The sequence below is a fragment of the Sinocyclocheilus rhinocerous genome, unplaced genomic scaffold (assembly GCF_001515625.1).
Source record: "Sinocyclocheilus rhinocerous isolate Xijiao unplaced genomic scaffold, SAMN03320098_v1.1 scaffold492, whole genome shotgun sequence".
Classification (NCBI taxonomy): Eukaryota; Metazoa; Chordata; class Actinopteri; order Cypriniformes; family Cyprinidae; genus Sinocyclocheilus; species Sinocyclocheilus rhinocerous.
Window position 1 is genome coordinate 844,801 of NW_015626069.1, and position 12,107 is coordinate 856,907.

The 12,107-nt window shown below is 40.2% G+C and overlaps 1 pseudogene; it reads left to right on the forward strand.

The window, feature by feature from the left end:
* The first annotated feature begins 2,995 nt into the window (after positions 1-2,995).
* On the forward strand, positions 2,996-4,564 carry LOC107710607 (uncharacterized; annotated as a pseudogene).
* Positions 4,565-12,107: the final 7,543 nt, after the last annotated feature.

Sequence of the window (12,107 nt, forward strand, 5' to 3'; positions counted from 1 at the left end):
GACCCCTTTAAGTTATGTATAAATTATATATTTATATTTATACATTTATTGTCATTTTGACTGCATTTATTTATCTATTTATCTGTCTGTATCAGGCACATTGCTTGGAGAATGTCAGATATTTAGCACAAGACAAGCCATCAGCTACAGCCGAGACAAAAGCCACATGTGACAAGCAGTGATCTGCATATCAAAGACTTTTCTGCTCGGTGTGAATTGTGAATGTGCGGCTTTGCACCTGGCAATTGACAGTACATCGAGTCAGAATGCTTTACTATGACAGACCGTGAAAGTAATGGGTACAACGGTTGGTTTTGTCATGCCCGTTCTCTTGATTACCCTTGCAGCATGGACTAGAAAACGCATTGCTCTCATTGGTAGAGTCAGGTAGCTGGCTCGCTGCCATGCCCTTTAGATTTGTACTTAACCTGAGTCTGTAGCTGCATTTCATCAAACCGTGTCCAGGTGCTGGTGTGAATGCACAAAACAAAGTCTCTGCAGAGATCTATAAATCAAGCGATATTCATTTGTATCTATTTACACATTCAAGGTCAATCTTGCATGTTAAGCTAGGAACCCTCTGAAGAAGCTCTGCTTTCTCAATATATCTCGGCTTTGTAAAATATTGGGTAACCTAAAACTGTGCTTTAGGTGGTGTTAACATCTAAGCTGGTTTATTCAGGTCAAAAATATTCATGACTGAATCAACCTGGCTACATTACTCTAATGAAAGTCATTTTTAAAGAGATAGTTCACCCAAAAATTTAAATTCCATCATCATTTGATTTGATGTTGTTCCAAACCTGTATGATTTACTTTCTTTTAAACAACACAAAAGAAGATATTTTAAAAAATGTCTGTGTTTCTTCTCGATAGAAGTCAATAATAACCAAAATTGGTTAAAAAAATGATAGCTGTCTCTTGTCAGAGTGTTAAGACCTTCTGGGGCAGTAAAAAAGACTAAAGCATGAGAGAAAATGGGAAGAATGACTGGATGTCCTTGACAAAGTGCTGAGCATTTCAGATTTGTGGGTGAGTCTCTGCTAAAGCATTCAGTTGTGACACAGAGTGTTTCATTGCTACCTCTGCACGCCAAAGCCGAGCGCTTGAGTCAGCCTTTGATAACACAAATATCGCCCTCTGGTCACCTCTGTGGGGCTTATGCCTATGATTGGAGAAATAATGGACCTTGATTTAGCCAAACAACCCGCTATTGTATGGTATAATTTTGGCAGACAATCTGTTATAAAAGCCAGATGCTGTGAGCTTATAAAGGACGGACAAGGACTGTGTCGCTCATAACAGCAGGGCCATTAAATTGGTCAAATACAAAGAACTATAGGCAGTAAAATGGTGGGTGTCTGTGTGAGAAAATGTAGAAAATTGCAATAAAGATGTGCTATTTATATACTGTATGTAATGAAGTGACTTTGTTGTCCTAAACGTAGCAAACAGTCTTTCATATCGACTGATCGTCCCAGTTGTCATCGTAAAATATGAAACACACTCGGAGTGGAAAGACGACGGCGGGAGGTGCAGCGGAAACACGGGGAGGTGAAATGGAGGACAGGGAAACCAGACAAGGTGACTATCTGTGCCAGTCTCTTTCAGACTGCTGACTAGATCACACTCTCTCTCTCTCTCACTTCTCCATCATGTTTTATTCATTTCTCACCCCAGGGCAGGGGAAACTTCTGCTAACAGCCGTGTCAAGAAGTAAATATGCTTATAGTAGCAAAAGATTGGGTACATAATTGAGGCAAAGAAGGGAGATGGCTGTTGATAACCTGATAGGTCAGTGGATTGTGGAATATTCATTATAATGCTTTTCTATAACTTGATTGTGCTACAGACATGAATAGTGAATAAGCATGAATAAATGAAAAAATAAATAAATACAATAAAAATATGTAGGGATGAATGATGGGCTTTAGATTTGTGTCAGTGAGTATAAAATGTACTTAGATTGGCTAATCAAAGTCTCGCACAAAAACAGAAGTACTGTACAGCACTGTACCTATTTGCTACTGCATTTATATTTACATTTACACTACTTATATACACTTCAAAGAGAATAGAAACGTCCTTGTTTCTAGTCGGTGTGAAGATGACAAGGGTGTTGAACTTGATTACAACATAGTGTTGTAAAATTCAAGTACCATTTTTACAGATTTATTTCCACATTTTGATTTTCAATCAAAAAAAAATCTGTGAACTGAAATACTCTGGGAGCACCAGTGACAACCAAGAATAGACTGGGTGACAACCACGAAGAGGGTGGTGACATCTGGAGAGACAGATGACGGCCGGAGAGACGGCAGCCCGGGGGTGGAGAGGGTTGGCAGCCCAAACCACTTCTTCCGTAAGGAAGAACCCAAAGCAAGCTACAAAACCCACAAAAGAAAGATACCCCCAGGGGTGCCCGAGAGGGGGGGAGGATGAGCACCCCAATAGGACGGACTCAAGGACAACGACACAGGATAAAGGAATAACGACAACGACAATACAGTGCATCTGCGGTAGGACCTGCAAGAATGAAAGGGGTTTAAAAATCCATCAAGGCAAAATAAGATGTTTGACAGCGGAATCGACGACACAACGCACAGAAGCGACTTCTGGTAAGACGCAGGAGGAGCTAGGCCCGGAGGCAACCCACAGTGCCCATAGCCTCCTAGTGTCGCAACACTGGCTGACAGCAGCTCACTTGCCACCATAACCCAAGAAACGGCATCGCTCGACAACCCACAGGGCTTCCAATGCCGGCAAGCTGCAGTCATAACAACTGGTTGTGCCCCTTTGGTCCAGCCGAGGATCCAGTGGCCCAAATCGTCTAAGAGAGCCGAGTGGCAACAATTTGATGAAGATGTAAGCCAGGTCCTGGAAGTAACAGCTAAGGGGGATGTGGACCACCGATTGAGAACAATGACCACCCTCATAGTGAACATTGCAGCTGAGCGATTTGGAACTGAGGCATCCAAGCCTGCTCCATCGGCATATGCTCCAACTGAGTGACAGAGACTCCATCAAGGCAGCCGGTGCTGACCTGGAGGGATGGTTGAGAACAGTTGATAAGTCTGGGCTCCCTGGAAGATTCAAGGCCTGGGTCTACCAGCATGGAATCCTCCCAAGAATCCTCTGGACTCTGCTTATCTATGAGGTCCCCATGACTGTGGTAGAAGGTTTTGAGGAAAAGGTGAGCAGCTATCTACGTAGATGGCTGGGTCTACCGCGTAGCCGAAGTAACATCGGGCTATATGGGAAAACCAACAAGCTCAGGCTCCCTTTTAACTCAGTCAGGGAGGAATTGCACGGGCACGGGAACATCTGCAGTACTCTGGACCCAGAGATGCCAAAGTGTCCGGCGCAGGGATTGTTGTGAGGACAGGAAGGAAGTGGAGGGCAGCCGAGGCAGTCCAGCAAGCAGAGACTCGGCTGAAGCACAAGGCCATCCTTGGAACAGTGGCGCAAGGCAGAGCCGGACTTGGGAGCCTAAGAGCGACCCGATATGACTCTGCCGGCGGAAAGGAGAGGCAGAGGCTGGTACAGGAGGAGGTGCGAGCTTCAGTCGAGGAAGAGCGAACCAGCAGAGCAGTGGCCATGTGGCAGCAGGGCGCCTGGATGAAGTGGGAGCAGGCGATGGAGCGGAGTATCACTTGGAAGGACATCTGGAAGTGGAACCCCCAGAGAATCAAGTTCTTGATTCAGGGGGTCTATGATGTCCTCCCATGTCCATTCAACCTGTGCACATGGGGCAAAATAGAAACACCTGCATGCCCCCTTTGTTCCAAAGTAGGGACATTAGAAAACATCCTGAGCAGCTGCTCCAAGGCGCTGGGTGAGGGCCGGTATCGATGGAGGCACGACCAGGTCCTCAAATCCATCGCTGAGGCAATCAGTAAGGGGATCAAGGACAGCCGACACACCCAAGTTGCAGCCAAGGCTATTCACTTCATCAGGGAAGGACAAAAGCCAGAGAAAGCATTGAAAAACTGCTCAGGAGGTTTGCTCTCCACAGCCCGGGACTGGGTAATGACAGTTGACCTGGAAAGGCAGCTGAAAATTCCAAATTGTCCAAACAGTTCAAATTGAGACCTGACATCATATTGGTCTCTGAGACCACAAAACAACTGATCTTGTTGGAGCTGACAGTGCCCTGGGAGGAGAGAATGGAGGAGGCTCAAGAGAGAAAGAGGGAGAAATACCAAGAACTGGTGGAGGATTGTCGGAGGAACGGATGGAGGACCAGGTGTATGCCAGTAGAGGTGGGCAGCAGGGGGTTTGCCAGTCACTCCCTGAGCAAGGCCTACGGTACGTTGGGCATAACAGGTGTTAACCGAAGAAGAGCCATAGGTAACAACGTGGAGGCAGCAGAAAAAGAATTCCAGATGGCTCTGGTTGAAGAGGGGAGAGCAGTGGGGGCAGTGGAATGCCACTTGGACACAGGCCGGGGTCTGATCAGCCTCGGTCGGGTCGCCAGGACGAGGGTGTCTGTTGTAAGACCCGAAACACCCAGTGACTCCTGGAAACAACACTGATGATGTGTCCAAGGTCGTGCATCAGAAGATGTTTTCTGTGAACCGTGATCGGCATCTTCTTATTGATTTCATTTTATTGTTACGGCTTATATCCATGATGAAAGTAGAGCGAGCCGCGAGCGGTCGGAGAATCGGATCACCAAACAATTACGCCGGCAGCAGGGCGCCTGGATGAAGGGGGAGCAGGCGATGGAGCGGAGTATCACTTGGAAGGACATCTGGAAGTGGAACCCCCAGAGAATCAAGTTCTTGATTCAGGGGGTCTATGATGTCCTCCCATGTCCATTTAACCTGTGCACATGGGGCAAAATAGAAACACCTGCATGCCCCTTTTGTTCCAAAGTAGGGACATTAGAACACATCCTGAGCAGCTGCTCCAAGGCGCTGGGTGACAGCCGTGTTGCTCGGCTTCCTTCGCGAGCGTGGACAGGCCGTGACTCATTCAGCTGGCAGAGGGATGGCGATCCTCCAGAGCATCTCCTAGACTGCCATCTTATTTATTGATAAAAACAAGTGATGCTATGATGCTATAATCAGGCAGCATCCTCTTTCCTTATTATCACCCCATAAATCTTACAGATGTTTATGCCCATCTATTTTCAGTAACACTTTCTCACTATTAACTATTTGCTTATTAGCATGGATATACTAGCATATTGGGTATATTAATGCCTTATTCTGCATGACAGTATTCTAGATCCCTTAATCCTACGGCATACCTAAACTTAACAACGACCTTACTATTAATAAGCAGCAAATTAGGAGTTTAGTGAGTTGAAAGTCATAGTTAGTAGTTAGTTAATAGTGACAATCGGCTATGTAATCAGGCAGCATCCTCTTTCCTTATTATCACCCCGTAAATCTTACAGATGTTTATGCCCATCTATTTTCAGTAACACTTTCTCACTATTAACTATTTGCTTATTAGCATGGATATACTAGCATATTGGGTATATTAATGCCTTATTCTGCATGACAGTATTCTAGATCCCTTAATCCTACGGCATACCTAAACTTAACAACGACCTTACTATTAATAAGCAGCAAATTAGGAGTTTAGTGAGTTGAAAGTCATAGTTAGTAGTTAGTTAATAGTGACAATCGGATCATTAATCTAAAGTGTGACCATATTTTCACATATGTGACCCTGGAGCACAAAATCAGTCTTAAGTTGCTGGGGTATATTTGTAGCAATAGCCAAAAATACATTGTATGGGTCAAAATTGATTTTTCTTTTATACCAAAAATCATTAGGATATTAAGTCAAGATCATGTTCCATGAAGATATTTTGTAAATTTCCTACTGTAAATATATGAAAACTTATTTTTTGATTAGTAATATGGATTGCTAAGAACTTGATCTGGACAACTTTAAAGGCGATTTTCTCAATATTTTTTTTTTTTTTTTGCACCCTCAGATTCCAGATTTTTAAATAGTTGTAACTCGGCCAAATATTGTCCTATCCTAACAATACCATTCCATTGACCATACATCAATGGAAAGCTTATTTATTCAGCTTTCAGATGATGTATAAATCTCAATTTCGATTTTGAAAATTGACCCTTATGACTGGTTTTGTGGTCCAGGGTCATATATAAATATAAAAAGTATATACACACATACATAATATGATATATGCATAAAATGATATACATACATACATACATATATATATGTGTTATTTATATAAAATTATATACATTTAAAAAGCTGTTTGTGATAGTTTTTCATGAAGTGTTGCTGTCACTGAAAAAAATATATATAGCCTATTACTGTCAGGGATCTGAAGGGAGGACTCAAATGCAGAGTGAGTGTTAACGGGTTTGAGACAGACTTTCAGACAAGACGAGAGATGGTGAGGAGAGGGGTGAACACAGTCCAAACACTAGGCAGGGAAAGACAGGCAGGCCTGGGTGATCGGCCACAGAGTCCAGTCCAGGATGCCAGACCACCAGAGAGCAGTGGAGGCGACAAAGTAGGAGCTCAGAGGTAAGTAGTGGTGGCCTGACACTCCTCACCACTCCACAGCCACTCCACACTCAGGATGTATCAGGCACTGCACAGGCCTAGCAGCGTGGCAGACCCGGGGAGATGACCAGTAGCTCAGCCTGCAAGTCAGAACAGGGCAAAACAGGACAGGACTAGACTGGGGACTGACAAGAAACTTCATACGAACACAACGAACAATCTGGCTGGGCCAATTCAGGAATACGACGAATAGGAGTGATCGCAAACACGCAAGTTGATACAATGAACTGACAACACCAGAGAGGAAGGGAGCACAATATAAAGGGGCAGAGAACAGGAGGAACAGGTGACAACACTCAGACCAACGAGGGGGAAACGAGAGAGGCAGGTGACGACACTGAGGACTAAACAAGGGGGCGTGGCAACGGGAAACAAGGAGGTAGGACGAAAAAAGCATGTGGCAAACAACAACAAAGATAGAGCCATGTGCTCACACACACACACAACGCCAACAAGGAAACATGAAACAGAGACAAGACAGATAGGGCAGGATCCTGACAATTACATGTTATACTGCTGTCACTGCTTCTAATTTTAATCAACTACCTATTTCATCTCATATTGTTAGCACTTTTTTCACAGCTCAACCTTTTTTTGGATGAAAAAAGGCTCATGATTATTATTAATGAAAAGAATGTGACAGCTGAGCTACTCAGGAGCCCTTTATGCTCAACATGGCCTCCTTCATTCACATGAGGATACCTAGCAAGGTTTCCTCTTGGCGTCATGCTTCATTCCATTTACATTTTCACCCTTTGTTTATAATTCAGCACAAACAAAAAGTTCTGGCTGTTGCCAGGATGCCAAGTTCAGGTTTCTGGGGTATTTGATAGGGGTTTAGGGGGCTCAGTGTTTCAGGCGAACACCCAGAGAGGACTGCTTTTGTAGCGACCACTCTGTTTGTTCCCATCTAAGAAGCGTCCTGTGGATTCTTTAACAAGAAGAAAGTAAGAAATGAGGTCAACTATGCTGGTCCAACCTACAATCTCTACTCTGTTGAAACGCAGTAATCAGTGCAAACAACTCTACACAAGCTTGCTCACAGCATTGCAGATGATGTGCATTACTGTTATCCTGGCTGGAGAATGACTGCATGGCACTCTGCTTTCTGTAACACTGGAGCTGCTATGCCTGCTCGAGACAAAGAGTGCCACAGCGATCTCAGTGACCCTTTCTTTAGAAGCAGAACACAGAGCACTGCACTTAGCAAACGTTCTGTTTATCCTAAAAAAAATAAAAGTATTGTACAATGAGTGTTGACTATTAATATGCAAATGCCTTAGTGTGTGAATATCTGCTCCCCTGGGAAATTCATATCGGAGTCATTCACCCTGACTGTGTCCCAGGACTTTCTTGCGTATGAATCTTTTCAGACTCTGCAAAGACACAACTTGTTGTTATTTTTTGGGAGAACGAGCCAAACTCCATATGAGACAGTTCAAACGAACAGAGTAAATCTTCAATAAGTTCGTCAGCCGGAGACATTGTTTTGAAGTCTGGCTAGGATTTATTACGCTGTTAAATGCTTGCGGCCTTACGTTTCCCAGCATATCTGATGGTATGTCAATAGATCTAGCGGGGAAAGTGAAATATCCTCAGTTATATGTCATCAAATTTGATGACGATTTTGCGGATCTAAAGAGTAAATACACCTTGGTGGGGTTTTTGGAGAATACCGGTAAATGTAAAAATTTTGTTACAGAGATGTCAAATTCTCACAGATCACCAAGAGATCAATTATGCTGATTGCATATTTAGTCAAAGGGGAGCAGAGTTGGTCTGTATATAAACCTGTTAAATGTCATGAGTTTCATACAATAACCACTAGGTGACAGCCTTCACTTCATCAAGATAGCAGGGGAGAGACGCTTTCTGCAGACATAGGCTACAGTGTGACAATATACAAACTGAAAATTACACTGTAAATTGCTGGTGCTTTACTGTAATTTTTTGTCTTGTTTTCTGGTTTAAATATCTAAACATTCTTAAATCAAGATACATTTGCTTGAGAAGCAAAATGACTATCAAAATGTTTTGTTTAAAACAAGAAAAATATCCACCAATGGGGTAAGAAAGGTAAACTTAAAGAGAAAATAAGATTATTTTTCTTATCCTAATCTAATGCCAGATATTTTTTCTTGTTTTAAGCAAGAAATCATTTAATTTTTTTTTTCTTTCTTTCTTTTTTTCCCCCTTTTATTTTTTCCCCAGACAATAAGACTTTCTATCTTACGTTGTTTTGATTCTCAAATAAATCTAGATCTTGATCTAGGAAGGTTTAGATATTTGTACTGGAAAACAAGACAAAAATATTGAATAAGAAAGTGATTTTCTGCAGTGTAAGCAGCTGTTTCTGTTAAAGATAAAAGGCGACATGCAGTAGAATTACATAGTGTTCTAAATGAATAGAAAATAAGTGGAGGGAAAGGTTGAGGATTTTTCACTTTAGTGTGTGAAAGTCTATGAAGTTTGCCAAAGCATGGAAATGCGCACACAACATTTGATACAGATGATTACAGGTTTTAGTACAATGATGTTGCCCTTTATATTCAGAAAACAGCACACTTCAAGGTCTAGCACAACTTTGCGCAGGCTTATTAAGTTTGTGCACTGAAGAAAAGCGGTAATGTAAGACACATACTGTACAATGTGTGTGCCTATCTAGTAAAGGCTGCTGGAGATCTTATCATGGAAATAGAACTCCTTCTCTTGCAACAAGTTCCCCCGAGACCAAAAAGGAAAATCAATTGGTTTTGGTATGGAAAAGACTGCAACACCTGGCAAAATATCAAGCTCTACAGGTTCTTGGCAAACACTAAACCTCAAGGTGCAATCCAAAATCCTAAAGTGAAAACTGAAAAGGGCCGGTAATACTGAACATGCAATATATCTGCAGACCTGCATTATAACACCACAATAATCATTTCATATGTAGATATTAGTTTTGTATTTTGAGTTAGAAGGGGTTAAAATCAGATAATATGTGATTCTTAGAATGTTTGGGATGTGATAGTTGACAGTTACTCAACTGTTCAGCTGCATCTGTGATTGTGAATTTGTTACTTTGAAGCAAAAACTCATTTCATGTGGTGTTTTCTTTAGTGCTCATTCACACTGCAGCTCTGAAATGAAGGGTTGTGTCTTTAAAAGCTGTCATGCTTCACAAGCAACAGATGGAGTCCGGCACTAGCAGGACATGATGGGAAGGACACGCCAATCCTTTCCAAAGAAAACAAACAGGGTGTAGAATGTGTACAGAAATGTCACGGTTCATAAAATATAAGGATCTTACAATTGCCTTGTCACTGTAAGGGCATTGTCATACATGAGAGACACCAACGTTCTCTTTACACACACCTCTTGATCTTGCACTGCAGAAAAAAAATTATTAATTTTTATTGTTAAAATACAATAAAAATATTTTACTTCTTTTTCAGTGATACTATCTTCTCTTTACACACAGTTCTCAATCTTGCACTGCAAAAATAATAAATAAAATAAAATATGAAGTATAATATAAAAATGTTTTACTAGTTTTCCAGTAAAAATATCTAAAGAACCATAAAACAAAATTTTTTTTGAGAAAGACTCATTTTCTGACAATCTTCAATTACGCTGGCCTCATAAATCTAACTAAACACTCTAAAATGAGTGCCTAAACATTTAGAAGAAAATAACAAATATAAATTTTTACTGGTAAACAAGAAAAAATGCTAATTAAGAAGATGATTTTTACAGTGTTATGTTATTTTAAAAAAAACATTGTACGTGGTTGTTTAAATAAATTATAGTGGCAACATCTTGGCTATAAATGTAGTGTCTCAGTGTCCATTTAAATTATGTAGTATATAAAACTATCTGAGACATAGTTCTTAGTTTGATAGACAGATGAGAATGAGCATAAATGTTTCAGATAAGAGTCATGCAGTGCATTGGCAGGGCAGTGTGGCTCAGCTTTCTGTTCAACATGTAGCTCTACACCGGCCAGCATGCAGTTCATGTTCCGTCCTTGTCAATAATTACTTTTGATCTACATATTGCAGTAACAATAGTGATCATGTGCAAAGAAAAACTGACATTACAGACATTTCATGGTGACCACACAACATGATGTGTCATGGAAATGAATGACTAAATGAAATATTTGCCTACATGCGTCTGCTTTGGGCTTAAGCTGTTCAATATATTGTATTTAGTATATTTACATTTGTTGGTAGTAACAATAGTAATAGGATTGTGGCTTGTGTGCAGATTTACATCAGCACCCAGATATACCTGTTTCTCCTGTACAGCAGAAAGGTAATAATGAAGCACACTATTGTGTTCAGACACAGAGGGTTGTTTACAGTCTAACCTTGAACATAAAAGTCTGGCCACGTTGCAGAATGGGAGGTTCTCTGTAAATTGAGGGCGTTGTTGAGTCAATATCTGAAGAATTACAACATCTTACGCATATTCTGGGCATCTTGCAACAACAAAACCTTCAATGCCAAGATTACAATTGATTATAATTATGTGTCATTTAGACCTTTTAATAATAAAAACCTGCAGTATTCCTTTGGCAAGCTAGTGATTTGTAAATTCTCTTCATGAATTTTCTCTTAAAAAAAAAACAGTCTTTCAATTTTTATTTATTTATTTATTTTTTAGGCTGAGGTTTCGTAAGAGCATTTTCATCTGTGGTTTTCCATGTGTTCATTGAAATTGATTAGATGTTAAAGCTTCATGACCACTATATGATGATGTCAGATAAATAAAAAATATGATCTGGTATATCCTGATATTTAAAGGATGATCAATCATAAAGCATATTCATTTTCTAACTAATGATCTGCTGCACATTTTATAATATAGCGATGTATTGCGAAGTATTTTAGTAAAGATTCTACTAATTTAGTTGATTCTCAAAAAATACAATTGGACAGTTGGATAAACAAAAACAAACAAACAAACAAACAAACAAACAAACAAATTAACAAATAATGGTTGATTCTCAGAAAAGAATAACATTGCACAATTGGACAAACATGCAAACAAACAAACAAACGAACAATTAATGGTTGATTCCCAGAAACATGATTGGACATACAAACAAACAAATAATGGTTGATTCTCAAAGAATATAATATAGAAATTTTTGTTTATATTAAAGATGTAGTAAAAATTGTGGATTCTCAAAAATATAATGAAGTTGCATAATTGGACAAACAAACAAAAACAAATAAGTAAATAATGGGTGATTCTCAATAGCCTAAATAATTAAATAAGCATGCATGATTGGAAAAACAAACAAACAAACCAACAAACAATGTTTGATTTCCACAAAAATTGCATGATTGGAAAAACAAACAAATAAATTTTTTGCTTTGTGTGTGTGTATGTGTTCATGTATTTGTCTGATGTTTGTCTGATTGTTGGTCTGTTGCGTTTCTATTGTACATCATAGCAAAAAATAAATAAATAATGGTTTATTCTCCAAAAAAAAAAAATCGCATGACTGGACAAGCAGAAACAAACAAACAAACAAACAAACAAACAAATAA